Source organism: Hyla sarda, unplaced genomic scaffold (genome assembly GCF_029499605.1).
Source record: "Hyla sarda isolate aHylSar1 unplaced genomic scaffold, aHylSar1.hap1 scaffold_649, whole genome shotgun sequence".
Classification (NCBI taxonomy): Eukaryota; Metazoa; Chordata; class Amphibia; order Anura; family Hylidae; genus Hyla; species Hyla sarda.
The window spans coordinates 101,688-117,037 of NW_026610664.1; the positions used below are offsets into that span (position 1 = coordinate 101,688).

At 45.8% G+C, this 15,350-nt stretch overlaps 6 non-coding genes across 6 annotated transcripts; all 6 read right to left on the reverse strand.

Annotated features, from left to right (window-relative positions):
* Positions 1-1,955: 1,955 nt before the first annotated feature.
* On the reverse strand, positions 1,956-2,146 carry LOC130342374 (U2 spliceosomal RNA). The gene has a single exon (XR_008882029.1). It is a non-coding gene; the product is annotated as a U2 spliceosomal RNA (small nuclear RNA).
* A 2,101-nt stretch (positions 2,147-4,247) lies between these two features.
* LOC130342376 (U2 spliceosomal RNA) lies at positions 4,248-4,438 on the reverse strand. The gene has a single exon (XR_008882031.1). It is a non-coding gene; the product is annotated as a U2 spliceosomal RNA (small nuclear RNA).
* Positions 4,439-6,526: 2,088 nt separating this feature from the next.
* Positions 6,527-6,717, reverse strand: LOC130342377 (U2 spliceosomal RNA). Its single transcript, XR_008882032.1, has one exon. It is a non-coding gene; the product is annotated as a U2 spliceosomal RNA (small nuclear RNA).
* A 2,091-nt stretch (positions 6,718-8,808) lies between these two features.
* On the reverse strand, positions 8,809-8,999 carry LOC130342378 (U2 spliceosomal RNA). The gene has a single exon (XR_008882033.1). It is a non-coding gene; the product is annotated as a U2 spliceosomal RNA (small nuclear RNA).
* Positions 9,000-11,084: 2,085 nt separating this feature from the next.
* LOC130342379 (U2 spliceosomal RNA) lies at positions 11,085-11,275 on the reverse strand. Its single transcript, XR_008882034.1, has one exon. It is a non-coding gene; the product is annotated as a U2 spliceosomal RNA (small nuclear RNA).
* Positions 11,276-13,376: 2,101 nt separating this feature from the next.
* LOC130342380 (U2 spliceosomal RNA) lies at positions 13,377-13,567 on the reverse strand. The gene has a single exon (XR_008882035.1). It is a non-coding gene; the product is annotated as a U2 spliceosomal RNA (small nuclear RNA).
* Positions 13,568-15,350: the final 1,783 nt, after the last annotated feature.

Genomic DNA, 15,350 nt, shown 5'->3' on the forward strand with positions numbered 1-15,350 from the left:
CAGAACCTAAACCCATACCATTATTGCTAAGCAGCAAGACAGGGGCCCATTGCACTCCCACGGGGCCTTTTTAAATGCAATCCATAACCCGGATTTGCCAGGAACCCTTCTTACTCCTCCTACTTGCATGTGACACTGGGCTTAGGATCTGCATAGGAAACACACACACAAGCACACACCTACCTTTGTTGCCTGCAGATGCCTCCTTGGCTGTCCCCAAACGGTATCAAACCAACACCCACGGGAAGCTGTAAGCATAGAGGACATGCCTGCACCCCATTGGACTTACCTGTGTGGGTTAAACCCGGGTTATTTGACAACCTATGGCGGTGATGGTTCTGCTCAGGCAGAGCAGTGCTGATGCTCCTCATAAAGCTGTCGCTGCTGTGAAGGTTCTAGGTGACATCACAAATCCCTATGGTTACATACACAACAAAGCTGGGTTGTTGTTGTTTACACTCTGCAAGGCCTGTGGAAGTGAGTGACATCATAGCACTGTAGTTCTGAGGGTTCTAGATGGATGCAACAATCTCCTGTTGCTTCTATGAAGGCCATAATAGACGGCATCACCAAACAGCTCCATAGTCACATACACAGCAAAGGAGAGATGTTGTTTACACCTAGTGATGTCAGTGGTATTGAGTGACATCACAGCACAGTGCTAAGGCTCCTGGGCCTGGACACAGCAGCGGCTGCAATATCTCAACGGAGAATACGTTTATATATATGTGTGTGTGTGCGCGTATATATATATATATATATATATATATATATATATATATATATATTTCTCCGCCGAAATCACTTTTAAACCCATTTCCACCTTTTTTTCCCTTCTCTTCCTCTTACTTTTTTTTTCACGTTTTTTTACGTTTTTCTCCTTTTCGCCTCTTTTCTGGGCGTATTATTCTTCTTTTTCTTCTTTTTTTTCGTCTAATGCATACCCCATCAGTGCAGCAATGCTTATTCAATACCGCCAGCAGATGGAGACACTGGGGGATAATTTTCTAAGGATTTATACTGATTTTTCCTGTCTGAATTTGTCGCACAGAAAGTTGCAGGCCAAATATGTGTGACATTTCTGCGACTTTAGCTTCTAGAGCATTTTTACAACATTATACATAGGTGCTGAATACATAAAAAGCGACTGTTCAGCGACAGACAAGTCGCATCGGCTGAAAGTAGGCCAGAATGTCAGTCCATGTTGGAGCAGGTTTAGATACAGTCTAAAGTATAGATCTCAAAGTCTGTGCACAGAATTTAGCAAGGGCCTCGCACCTTCTGATGCATCAGGTAGGTGCACAATAGCATAGCCTAACCCTCTGTACTTTGGTCTATATTGATGCGGGACATAGACAGCCAGCTGATGACCAATCCATTAGTGCAATGGATGGCTGGAAGCATTTGTCTTTGCCTTTGCAATACCACAGAAGCAATGCATGGTCAATGTACAGCAATGACACACCTGTGTGAACAGCCAGGAGACCCCCCCCCCCCCATGTTATGTTACATAGTTACATAGTTAGTACGGTCGAAAAAAGACATATGTCCATCAAGTTCAACCAGGGAATTAAGGGGTAGGGGTGTGGCGCGATATTGGGGAAGGGATGAGATTTTATATTTCTTCATAAGCATTAATCTTATTTTGTCAATTAGGAAGATTCAGCACCCACCCGCTATCAAGGCAGCTGCCTATCATGTCATGCCCTACCTGCACAGGTGTGCTGGCTACTCAAATGATCCAATTAAGGAGGCCATTTAGTCAGCAGCAGCAGAAGTCCTGTGCCTGGACGCTCCAACAGCGGCCAGACACAAGCAGAAGCAGCAGAAGCAGCAGCAGCACCACCTTTTGTTTTTTGGCTGCAGCAGCAGCAAGGCCCACAGGTCTGGCTAGCTGGCTAGCCAGCAAGCAGGTAGCAATGAAAGTAGGAATCTTTCTTTTTAACCCTGTAAGGGGGTGGTGCACTGTACCCGAAGATACTGCCATATCGGGTCAATGCATAGGGCGACGGAAGCAAGCTTCGAAATCGGCCCCCGTTCTCAAAAATCCATTTAATATATGGTCCCCAGATAGGGGACGTATCAGATATTAAACTGATAAGAACAGATACTACACTTGATCTTAGCCAAAAGGCCGAGAAGCGATAACCGTGAAAGGGGCGGGCCCAACAAGGTGCCCTTCATGGGCACTATCACTGCTTGCTGTCAGGGAGGCTGCCAGACAATTTTCCATGCACACTCTGGGCTGGGGGGCAGTCAACCACCAGTACACACAGCAGAACCTAAACCCATACCATTATTGCTAAGCAGCAAGACAGGGGCCCATTGCACTCCCACGGGGCCTTTTTAAATGCAATCCATAACCCGGATTTGCCAGGAACCCTTCTTACTCCTCCTACTTGCATGTGACACTGGGCTTAGGATCTGCATAGGAAACACACACACAAGCACACACCTACCTTTGTTGCCTGCAGATGCCTCCTTGGCTGTCCCCAAACGGTATCAAACCAACACCCACGGGAAGCTGTAAGCATAGAGGACATGCCTGCACCCCATTGGACTTACCTGTGTGGGTTAAACCCGGGTTATTTGACAACCTATGGCGGTGATGGTTCTGCTCAGGCAGAGCAGTGCTGATGCTCCTCATAAAGCTGTCGCTGCTGTGAAGGTTCTAGGTGACATCACAAATCCCTATGGTTACATACACAACAAAGCTGGGTTGTTGTTGTTTACACTCTGCAAGGCCTGTGGAAGTGAGTGACATCATAGCACTGTAGTTCTGAGGGTTCTAGATGGATGCAACAATCTCCTGTTGCTTCTATGAAGGCCATAATAGACGACATCACCAAACAGCTCCATAGTCACATACACAGCAAAGGAGAGATGTTGTTTACACCTAGTGATGTCAGTGGTATTGAGTGACATCACAGCACAGTGCTAAGGCTCCTGGGCCTGGACACAGCAGCGGCTGCAATATCTCAACGGAGAATACGTTTATATATATGTGTGTGTGTGCGCGTATATATATATATATATATATATATATATATATATATATATATATATATATATTCTCCGCCGAAATCACTTTTAAACCCATTTCCACCTTTTTTTCCCTTCTCTTCCTCTTACTTTTTTTTCACGTTTTTTTACGTTTTTCTCCTTTTCGCCTCTTTTCTGGGCGTATTATTCTTCTTTTTCTTCTTTTTTTTCGTCTAATGCATACCCCATCAGTGCAGCAATGCTTATTCAATACCGCCAGCAGATGGAGACACTGGGGGATAATTTTCTAAGGATTTATACTGATTTTTCCTGTCTGAATTTGTCGCACAGAAAGTTGCAGGCCAAATATGTGTGACATTTCTGCGACTTTAGCTTCTAGAGCATTTTTACAACATTATACATAGGTGCTGAATACATAAAAAGCGACTGTTCAGCGACAGACAAGTCGCATCGGCTGAAAGTAGGCCAGAATGTCAGTCCATGTTGGAGCAGGTTTAGATATAGTCTAAAGTATAGATCTCAAAGTCTGTGCACAGAATTTAGCAAGGGCCTCGCACCTTCTGATGCATCAGGTAGGTGCACAATAGCATAGCCTAACCCTCTGAACTTTGGTCTATATTGATGCGGGACATAGACAGCCAGCTGATGACCAATCCATTAGTGCAATGGATGGCTGGAAGCATTTGTCTTTGCCTTTGCAATACCACAGAAGCAATGCATGGTCAATGTACAGCAATGACACACCTGTGTGAACAGCCAGGAGACCCCCCCCCCCCCCCCCATGTTATGTTACATAGTTACATAGTTAGTACGGTCGAAAAAAGACATATGTCCATCAAGTTCAACCAGGGAATTAAGGGGTAGGGGTGTGGCGCGATATTGGGGAAGGGATGAGATTTTATATTTCTTCATAAGCATTAATCTTATTTTGTCAATTAGGAACATTCAGCACCCACCCGCTATCAAGGCAGCTGCCTATCATGTCATGCCCTACCTGCACAGGTGTGCTGGCTACTCAAATGATCCAATTAAGGAGGCCATTTAGTCAGCAGCAGCAGAAGTCCTGTGCCTGGACGCTCCAACAGCGGCCAGACACAAGCAGAAGCAGAAGCAGCAGAAGCAGCAGCAGCACCACCTTTTGTTTTTTGGCTGCAGCAGCAGCAAGGCCCACAGGGCTGGCTAGCTGGCTAGCCAGCAAGCAGGTAGCAATGAAAGTAGGAATCTTTCTTTTTAACCCTGTAAGGGGGTGGTGCACTGTACCCGAAGATACTGCCATATCGGGTCAATGCATAGGGCGACGGAAGCAAGCTTCGAAATCGGCCCCCGTTCTCAAAAATCCATTTAATATATGGTCCCCAGATAGGGGACGTATCAGATATTAAACTGATAAGAACAGATACTACACTTGATCTTAGCCAAAAGGCCGAGAAGCGATAACCGTGAAAGGGGCGGGCCCAACAAGGTGCCCTTCATGGGCACTATCACTGCTTGCTGTCAGGGAGGCTGCCAGACAATTTTCCATGCACACTCTGGGCTGGGGGGCAGTCAACCACCAGTACACACAGCAGAACCTAAACCCATACCATTATTGCTAAGCAGCAAGACAGGGGCCCATTGCACTCCCACGGGGCCTTTTTAAATGCAATCCATAACCCGGATTTGCCAGGAACCCTTCTTACTCCTCCTACTTGCATGTGACACTGGGCTTAGGATCTGCATAGGAAACACACACACAAGCACACACCTACCTTTGTTGCCTGCAGATGCCTCCTTGGCTGTCCCCAAACGGTATCAAACCAACACCCACGGGAAGCTGTAAGCATAGAGGACATGCCTGCACCCCATTGGACTTACCTGTGTGGGTTAAACCCGGGTTATTTGACAACCTATGGCGGTGATGGTTCTGCTCAGGCAGAGCAGTGCTGATGCTCCTCATAAAGCTGTCGCTGCTGTGAAGGTTCTAGGTGACATCACAAATCCCTATGGTTACATACACAACAAAGCTGGGTTGTTGTTGTTTACACTCTGCAAGGCCTGTGGAAGTGAGTGACATCATAGCACTGTAGTTCTGAGGGTTCTAGATGGATGCAACAATCTCCTGTTGCTTCTATGAAGGCCATAATAGACGACATCACCAAACAGCTCCATAGTCACATACACAGCAAAGGAGAGATGTTGTTTACACCTAGTGATGTCAGTGGTATTGAGTGACATCACAGCACAGTGCTAAGGCTCCTGGGCCTGGACACAGCAGCGGCTGCAATATCTCAACGGAGAATACGTTTATATATATGTGTGTGTGTGCGCGTATATATATATATATATATATATATATATATATATATATATTTCTCCGCCGAAATCACTTTTAAACCCATTTCCACCTTTTTTTCCCTTCTCTTCCTCTTACTTTTTTTTCACGTTTTTTTACGTTTTTCTCCTTTTCGCCTCTTTTCTGGGCGTATTATTCTTCTTTTTCTTCTTTTTTTTCGTCTAATGCATACCCCATCAGTGCAGCAATGCTTATTCAATACCGCCAGCAGATGGAGACACTGGGGGATAATTTTCTAAGGATTTATACTGATTTTTCCTGTCTGAATTTGTCGCACAGAAAGTTGCAGGCCAAATATGTGTGACATTTCTGCGACTTTAGCTTCTAGAGCATTTTTACAATATTATACATAGGTGCTGAATACATAAAAAGCGACTGTTCAGCGACAGACAAGTCGCATCGGCTGAAAGTAGGCCAGAATGTCAGTCCATGTTGGAGCAGGTTTAGATACAGTCTAAAGTATAGATCTCAAAGTCTGTGCACAGAATTTAGCAAGGGCCTCGCACCTTCTGATGCATCAGGTAGGTGCACAATAGCATAGCCTAACCCTCTGTACTTTGGTCTATATTGATGCGGGACATAGACAGCCAGCTGATGACCAATCCATTAGTGCAATGGATGGCTGGAAGCATTTGTCTTTGCCTTTGCAATACCACAGAAGCAATGCATGGTCAATGTACAGCAATGACACACCTGTGTGAACAGCCAGGAGACCCCCCCCCCCCCCCATGTTATGTTACATAGTTACATAGTTAGTACGGTCGAAAAAAGACATATGTCCATCAAGTTCAACCAGGGAATTAAGGGGTAGGGGTGTGGCGCGATATTGGGGAAGGGATGAGATTTTATATTTCTTCATAAGCATTAATCTTATTTTGTCAATTAGGAACATTCAGCACCCACCCGCTATCAAGGCAGCTGCCTATCATGTCATGCCCTACCTGCACAGGTGTGCTGGCTACTCAAATGATCCAATTAAGGAGGCCATTTAGTCAGCAGCAGCAGAAGTCCTGTGCCTGGACGCTCCAACAGCGGCCAGACACAAGCAGAAGCAGAAGCAGCAGAAGCAGCAGCAGCACCACCTTTTGTTTTTTGGCTGCAGCAGCAGCAAGGCCCACAGGGCTGGCTAGCTGGCTAGCCAGCAAGCAGGTAGCAATGAAAGTAGGAATCTTTCTTTTTAACCCTGTAAGGGGGTGGTGCACTGTACCCGAAGATACTGCCATATCGGGTCAATGCATAGGGCGACGGAAGCAAGCTTCGAAATCGGCCCCCGTTCTCAAAAATCCATTTAATATATGGTCCCCAGATAGGGGACGTATCAGATATTAAACTGATAAGAACAGATACTACACTTGATCTTAGCCAAAAGGCCGAGAAGCGATAACCGTGAAAGGGGCGGGCCCAACAAGGTGCCCTTCATGGGCACTATCACTGCTTGCTGTCAGGGAGGCTGCCAGACAATTTTCCATGCACACTCTGGGCTGGGGGGCAGTCAACCACCAGTACACACAGCAGAACCTAAACCCATACCATTATTGCTAAGCAGCAAGACAGGGGCCCATTGCACTCCCACGGGGCCTTTTTAAATGCAATCCATAACCCGGATTTGCCAGGAACCCTTCTTACTCCTCCTACTTGCATGTGACACTGGGCTTAGGATCTGCATAGGAAACACACACACAAGCACACACCTACCTTTGTTGCCTGCAGATGCCTCCTTGGCTGTCCCCAAACGGTATCAAACCAACACCCACGGGAAGCTGTAAGCATAGAGGACATGCCTGCACCCCATTGGACTTACCTGTGTGGGTTAAACCCGGGTTATTTGACAACCTATGGCGGTGATGGTTCTGCTCAGGCAGAGCAGTGCTGATGCTCCTCATAAAGCTGTCGCTGCTGTGAAGGTTCTAGGTGACATCACAAATCCCTATGGTTACATACACAACAAAGCTGGGTTGTTGTTGTTTACACTCTGCAAGGCCTGTGGAAGTGAGTGACATCATAGCACTGTAGTTCTGAGGGTTCTAGATGGATGCAACAATCTCCTGTTGCTTCTATGAAGGCCATAATAGACGACATCACCAAACAGCTCCATAGTCACATACACAGCAAAGGAGAGATGTTGTTTACACCTAGTGATGTCAGTGGTATTGAGTGACATCACAGCACAGTGCTAAGGCTCCTGGGCCTGGACACAGCAGCGGCTGCAATATCTCAACGGAGAATACGTTTATATATATGTGTGTGTGTGCGCGTATATATATATATATATATATATATATATATATATATATATATATTTCTCCGCCGAAATCACTTTTAAACCCATTTCCACCTTTTTTTCCCTTCTCTTCCTCTTACTTTTTTTTCACGTTTTTTTACGTTTTTCTCCTTTTCGCCTCTTTTCTGGGCGTATTATTCTTCTTTTTCTTCTTTTTTTTCGTCTAATGCATACCCCATCAGTGCAGCAATGCTTATTCAATACCGCCAGCAGATGGAGACACTGGGGGATAATTTTCTAAGGATTTATACTGATTTTTCCTGTCTGAATTTGTCGCACAGAAAGTTGCAGGCCAAATATGTGTGACATTTCTGCGACTTTAGCTTCTAGAGCATTTTTACAATATTATACATAGGTGCTGAATACATAAAAAGCGACTGTTCAGCGACAGACAAGTCGCATCGGCTGAAAGTAGGCCAGAATGTCAGTCCATGTTGGAGCAGGTTTAGATACAGTCTAAAGTATAGATCTCAAAGTCTGTGCACAGAATTTAGCAAGGGCCTCGCACCTTCTGATGCATCAGGTAGGTGCACAATAGCATAGCCTAACCCTCTGTACTTTGGTCTATATTGATGCGGGACATAGACAGCCAGCTGATGACCAATCCATTAGTGCAATGGATGGCTGGAAGCATTTGTCTTTGCCTTTGCAATACCACAGAAGCAATGCATGGTCAATGTACAGCAATGACACACCTGTGTGAACAGCCAGGAGACCCCCCCCCCCCCCATGTTATGTTACATAGTTACATAGTTAGTACGGTCGAAAAAAGACATATGTCCATCAAGTTCAACCAGGGAATTAAGGGGTAGGGGTGTGGCGCGATATTGGGGAAGGGATGAGATTTTATATTTCTTCATAAGCATTAATCTTATTTTGTCAATTAGGAACATTCAGCACCCACCCGCTATCAAGGCAGCTGCCTATCATGTCATGCCCTACCTGCACAGGTGTGCTGGCTACTCAAATGATCCAATTAAGGAGGCCATTTAGTCAGCAGCAGCAGAAGTCCTGTGCCTGGACGCTCCAACAGCGGCCAGACACAAGCAGAAGCAGAAGCAGCAGAAGCAGCAGCAGCACCACCTTTTGTTTTTTGGCTGCAGCAGCAGCAAGGCCCACAGGGCTGGCTAGCTGGCTAGCCAGCAAGCAGGTAGCAATGAAAGTAGGAATCTTTCTTTTTAACCCTGTAAGGGGGTGGTGCACTGTACCCGAAGATACTGCCATATCGGGTCAATGCATAGGGCGACGGAAGCAAGCTTCGAAATCGGCCCCCGTTCTCAAAAATCCATTTAATATATGGTCCCCAGATAGGGGACGTATCAGATATTAAACTGATAAGAACAGATACTACACTTGATCTTAGCCAAAAGGCCGAGAAGCGATAACCGTGAAAGGGGCGGGCCCAACAAGGTGCCCTTCATGGGCACTATCACTGCTTGCTGTCAGGGAGGCTGCCAGACAATTTTCCATGCACACTCTGGGCTGGGGGGCAGTCAACCACCAGTACACACAGCAGAACCTAAACCCATACCATTATTGCTAAGCAGCAAGACAGGGGCCCATTGCACTCCCACGGGGCCTTTTTAAATGCAATCCATAACCCGGATTTGCCAGGAACCCTTCTTACTCCTCCTACTTGCATGTGACACTGGGCTTAGGATCTGCATAGGAAACACACACACAAGCACACACCTACCTTTGTTGCCTGCAGATGCCTCCTTGGCTGTCCCCAAACGGTATCAAACCAACACCCACGGGAAGCTGTAAGCATAGAGGACATGCCTGCACCCCATTGGACTTACCTGTGTGGGTTAAACCCGGGTTATTTGACAACCTATGGCGGTGATGGTTCTGCTCAGGCAGAGCAGTGCTGATGCTCCTCATAAAGCTGTCGCTGCTGTGAAGGTTCTAGGTGACATCACAAATCCCTATGGTTACATACACAACAAAGCTGGGTTGTTGTTGTTTACACTCTGCAAGGCCTGTGGAAGTGAGTGACATCATAGCACTGTAGTTCTGAGGGTTCTAGATGGATGCAACAATCTCCTGTTGCTTCTATGAAGGCCATAATAGACGACATCACCAAACAGCTCCATAGTCACATACACAGCAAAGGAGAGATGTTGTTTACACCTAGTGATGTCAGTGGTATTGAGTGACATCACAGCACAGTGCTAAGGCTCCTGGGCCTGGACACAGCAGCGGCTGCAATATCTCAACGGAGAATACGTTTATATATATGTGTGTGTGTGCGCGTATATATATATATATATATATATATATATATATATATATTTCTCCGCCGAAATCACTTTTAAACCCATTTCCACCTTTTTTTCCCTTCTCTTCCTCTTACTTTTTTTTCACGTTTTTTTACGTTTTTCTCCTTTTCGCCTCTTTTCTGGGCGTATTATTCTTCTTTTTCTTCTTTTTTTTCGTCTAATGCATACCCCATCAGTGCAGCAATGCTTATTCAATACCGCCAGCAGATGGAGACACTGGGGGATAATTTTCTAAGGATTTATACTGATTTTTCCTGTCTGAATTTGTCGCACAGAAAGTTGCAGGCCAAATATGTGTGACATTTCTGCGACTTTAGCTTCTAGAGCATTTTTACAACATTATACATAGGTGCTGAATACATAAAAAGCGACTGTTCAGCGACAGACAAGTCGCATCGGCTGAAAGTAGGCCAGAATGTCAGTCCATGTTGGAGCAGGTTTAGATACAGTCTAAAGTATAGATCTCAAAGTCTGTGCACAGAATTTAGCAAGGGCCTCGCACCTTCTGATGCATCAGGTAGGTGCACAATAGCATAGCCTAACCCTCTGTACTTTGGTCTATATTGATGCGGGACATAGACAGCCAGCTGATGACCAATCCATTAGTGCAATGGATGGCTGGAAGCATTTGTCTTTGCCTTTGCAATACCACAGAAGCAATGCATGGTCAATGTACAGCAATGACACACCTGTGTGAACAGCCAGGAGACCCCCCCCCCCCCCATGTTATGTTACATAGTTACATAGTTAGTACGGTCGAAAAAAGACATATGTCCATCAAGTTCAACCAGGGAATTAAGGGGTAGGGGTGTGGCGCGATATTGGGGAAGGGATGAGATTTTATATTTCTTCATAAGCATTAATCTTATTTTGTCAATTAGGAACATTCAGCACCCACCCGCTATCAAGGCAGCTGCCTATCATGTCATGCCCTACCTGCACAGGTGTGCTGGCTACTCAAATGATCCAATTAAGGAGGCCATTTAGTCAGCAGCAGCAGAAGTCCTGTGCCTGGACGCTCCAACAGCGGCCAGACACAAGCAGAAGCAGAAGCAGCAGAAGCAGCAGCAGCACCACCTTTTGTTTTTTGGCTGCAGCAGCAGCAAGGCCCACAGGGCTGGCTAGCTGGCTAGCCAGCAAGCAGGTAGCAATGAAAGTAGGAATCTTTCTTTTTAACCCTGTAAGGGGGTGGTGCACTGTACCCGAAGATACTGCCATATCGGGTCAATGCATAGGGCGACGGAAGCAAGCTTCGAAATCGGCCCCCGTTCTCAAAAATCCATTTAATATATGGTCCCCAGATAGGGGACGTATCAGATATTAAACTGATAAGAACAGATACTACACTTGATCTTAGCCAAAAGGCCGAGAAGCGATAACCGTGAAAGGGGCGGGCCCAACAAGGTGCCCTTCATGGGCACTATCACTGCTTGCTGTCAGGGAGGCTGCCAGACAATTTTCCATGCACACTCTGGGCTGGGGGGCAGTCAACCACCAGTACACACAGCAGAACCTAAACCCATACCATTATTGCTAAGCAGCAAGACAGGGGCCCATTGCACTCCCACGGGGCCTTTTTAAATGCAATCCATAACCCGGATTTGCCAGGAACCCTTCTTACTCCTCCTACTTGCATGTGACACTGGGCTTAGGATCTGCATAGGAAACACACACACAAGCACACACCTACCTTTGTTGCCTGCAGATGCCTCCTTGGCTGTCCCCAAACGGTATCAAACCAACACCCACGGGAAGCTGTAAGCATAGAGGACATGCCTGCACCCCATTGGACTTACCTGTGTGGGTTAAACCCGGGTTATTTGACAACCTATGGCGGTGATGGTTCTGCTCAGGCAGAGCAGTGCTGATGCTCCTCATAAAGCTGTCGCTGCTGTGAAGGTTCTAGGTGACATCACAAATCCCTATGGTTACATACACAACAAAGCTGGGTTGTTGTTGTTTACACTCTGCAAGGCCTGTGGAAGTGAGTGACATCATAGCACTGTAGTTCTGAGGGTTCTAGATGGATGCAACAATCTCCTGTTGCTTCTATGAAGGCCATAATAGACGACATCACCAAACAGCTCCATAGTCACATACACAGCAAAGGAGAGATGTTGTTTACACCTAGTGATGTCAGTGGTATTGAGTGACATCACAGCACAGTGCTAAGGCTCCTGGGCCTGGACACAGCAGCGGCTGCAATATCTCAACGGAGAATACGTTTATATATATGTGTGTGTGTGCGCGTATATATATATATATCTATATATATATATATATATATATATATATATATATTTCTCCGCCGAAATCACTTTTAAACCCATTTCCACCTTTTTTTCCCTTCTCTTCCTCTTACTTTTTTTTCACGTTTTTTTACGTTTTTCTCCTTTTCGCCTCTTTTCTGGGCGTATTATTCTTCTTTTTCTTCTTTTTTTTCGTCTAATGCATACCCCATCAGTGCAGCAATGCTTATTCAATACCGCCAGCAGATGGAGACACTGGGGGATAATTTTCTAAGGATTTATACTGATTTTTCCTGTCTGAATTTGTCGCACAGAAAGTTGCAGGCCAAATATGTGTGACATTTCTGCGACTTTAGCTTCTAGAGCATTTTTACAACATTATACATAGGTGCTGAATACATAAAAAGCGACTGTTCAGCGACAGACAAGTCGCATCGGCTGAAAGTAGGCCAGAATGTTAGTCCATGTTGGAGCAGGTTTAGATATAGTCTAAAGTATAGATCTCAAAGTCTGTGCACAGAATTTAGCAAGGGCCTCGCACCTTCTGATGCATCAGGTAGGTGCACAATAGCATAGCCTAACCCTCTGAACTTTGGTCTATATTGATGCGGGACATAGACAGCCAGCTGATGACCAATCCATTAGTGCAATGGATGGCTGGAAGCATTTGTCTTTGCCTTTGCAATACCACAGAAGCAATGCATGGTCAATGTACAGCAATGACACACCTGTGTGAACAGCCAGGAGACCCCCCCCCCCCCCCCCCCATGTTATGTTACATAGTTACATAGTTAGTACGGTCGAAAAAAGACATATGTCCATCAAGTTCAACCAGGGAATTAAGGGGTAGGGGTGTGGCGCGATATTGGGGAAGGGATGAGATTTTATATTTCTTCATAAGCATTAATCTTATTTTGTCAATTAGGAACATTCAGCACCCACCCGCTATCAAGGCAGCTGCCTATCATGTCATGCCCTACCTGCACAGGTGTGCTGGCTACTCAAATGATCCAATTAAGGAGGCCATTTAGTCAGCAGCAGCAGAAGTCCTGTGCCTGGACGCTCCAACAGCGGCCAGACACAAGCAGAAGCAGAAGCAGCAGAAGCAGCAGCAGCACCACCTTTTGTTTTTTGGCTGCAGCAGCAGCAAGGCCCACAGGGCTGGCTAGCTGGCTAGCCAGCAAGCAGGTAGCAATGAAAGTAGGAATCTTTCTTTTAACCCTGTAAGGGGGTGGTGCACTGTACCCGAAGATACTGCCATATCGGGTCAATGCATAGGGCGACGGAAGCAAGCTTCGAAATCGGCCCCCGTTCTCAAAAATCCATTTAATATATGGTCCCCAGATAGGGGACGTATCAGATATTAAACTGATAAGAACAGATACTACACTTGATCTTAGCCAAAAGGCCGAGAAGCGATAACCGTGAAAGGGGCGGGCCCAACAAGGTGCCCTTCATGGGCACTATCACTGCTTGCTGTCAGGGAGGCTGCCAGACAATTTTCCATGCACACTCTGGGCTGGGGGGCAGTCAACCACCAGTACACACAGCAGAACCTAAACCCATACCATTATTGCTAAGCAGCAAGACAGGGGCCCATTGCACTCCCACGGGGCCTTTTTAAATGCAATCCATAACCCGGATTTGCCAGGAACCCTTCTTACTCCTCCTACTTGCATGTGACACTGGGCTTAGGATCTGCATAGGAAACACACACACAAGCACACACCTACCTTTGTTGCCTGCAGATGCCTCCTTGGCTGTCCCCAAACGGTATCAAACCAACACCCACGGGAAGCTGTAAGCATAGAGGACATGCCTGCACCCCATTGGACTTACCTGTGTGGGTTAAACCCGGGTTATTTGACAACCTATGGCGGTGATGGTTCTGCTCAGGCAGAGCAGTGCTGATGCTCCTCATAAAGCTGTCGCTGCTGTGAAGGTTCTAGGTGACATCACAAATCCCTATGGTTACATACACAACAAAGCTGGGTTGTTGTTGTTTACACTCTGCAAGGCCTGTGGAAGTGAGTGACATCATAGCACTGTAGTTCTGAGGGTTCTAGATGGATGCAACAATCTCCTGTTGCTTCTATGAAGGCCATAATAGACGACATCACCAAACAGCTCCATAGTCACATACACAGCAAAGGAGAGATGTTGTTTACACCTAGTGATGTCAGTGGTATTGAGTGACATCACAGCACAGTGCTAAGGCTCCTGGGCCTGGACACAGCAGCGGCTGCAATATCTCAACGGAGAATACGTTTATATATATGTGTGTGTGTGCGCGTATATATATATATATATATATATATATATATATATATATATATTTCTCCGCCGAAATCACTTTTAAACCCATTTCCACCTTTTTTTCCCTTCTCTTCCTCTTACTTTTTTTTCACGTTTTTTTTACGTTTTTCTCCTTTTCGCCTCTTTTCTGGGCGTATTATTCTTCTTTTTCTTCTTTTTTTTCGTCTAATGCATACCCCATCAGTGCAGCAATGCTTATTCAATACCGCCAGCAGATGGAGACACTGGGGGATAATTTTCTAAGGATTTATACTGATTTTTCCTGTCTGAATTTGTCGCACAGAAAGTTGCAGGCCAAATATGTGTGACATTTCTGCGACTTTAGCTTCTAGAGCATTTTTACAATATTATACATAGGTGCTGAATACATAAAAAGCGACTGTTCAGCGACAGACAAGTCGCATCGGCTGAAAGTAGGCCAGAATGTCAGTCCATGTTGGAGCAGGTTTAGATACAGTCTAAAGTATAGATCTCAAAGTCTGTGCACAGAATTTAGCAAGGGCCTCGCACCTTCTGATGCATCAGGTAGGTGCACAATAGCATAGCCTAACCCTCTGTACTTTGGTCTATATTGATGCGGGACATAGACAGCCAGCTGATGACCAATCCATTAGTGCAATGGATGGCTGGAAGCATTTGTCTTTGCCTTTGCAATACCACAGAAGCAATGCATGGTCAATGTACAGCAATGACACACCTGTGGTGAACAGCCAGGAGACCCCCCCCCCCCCCCCCATGTTATGTTACATAGTTACATAGTTAGTACGGTCGAAAAAAGACATATGTCCATCAAGTTCAACCAGGGAATTAAGGGGTAGGGGTGTGGCGCGATATTGGGGAAGGGATGAGATTTTATATTTCTTCATAAGCATTAATCTTATTTTGTC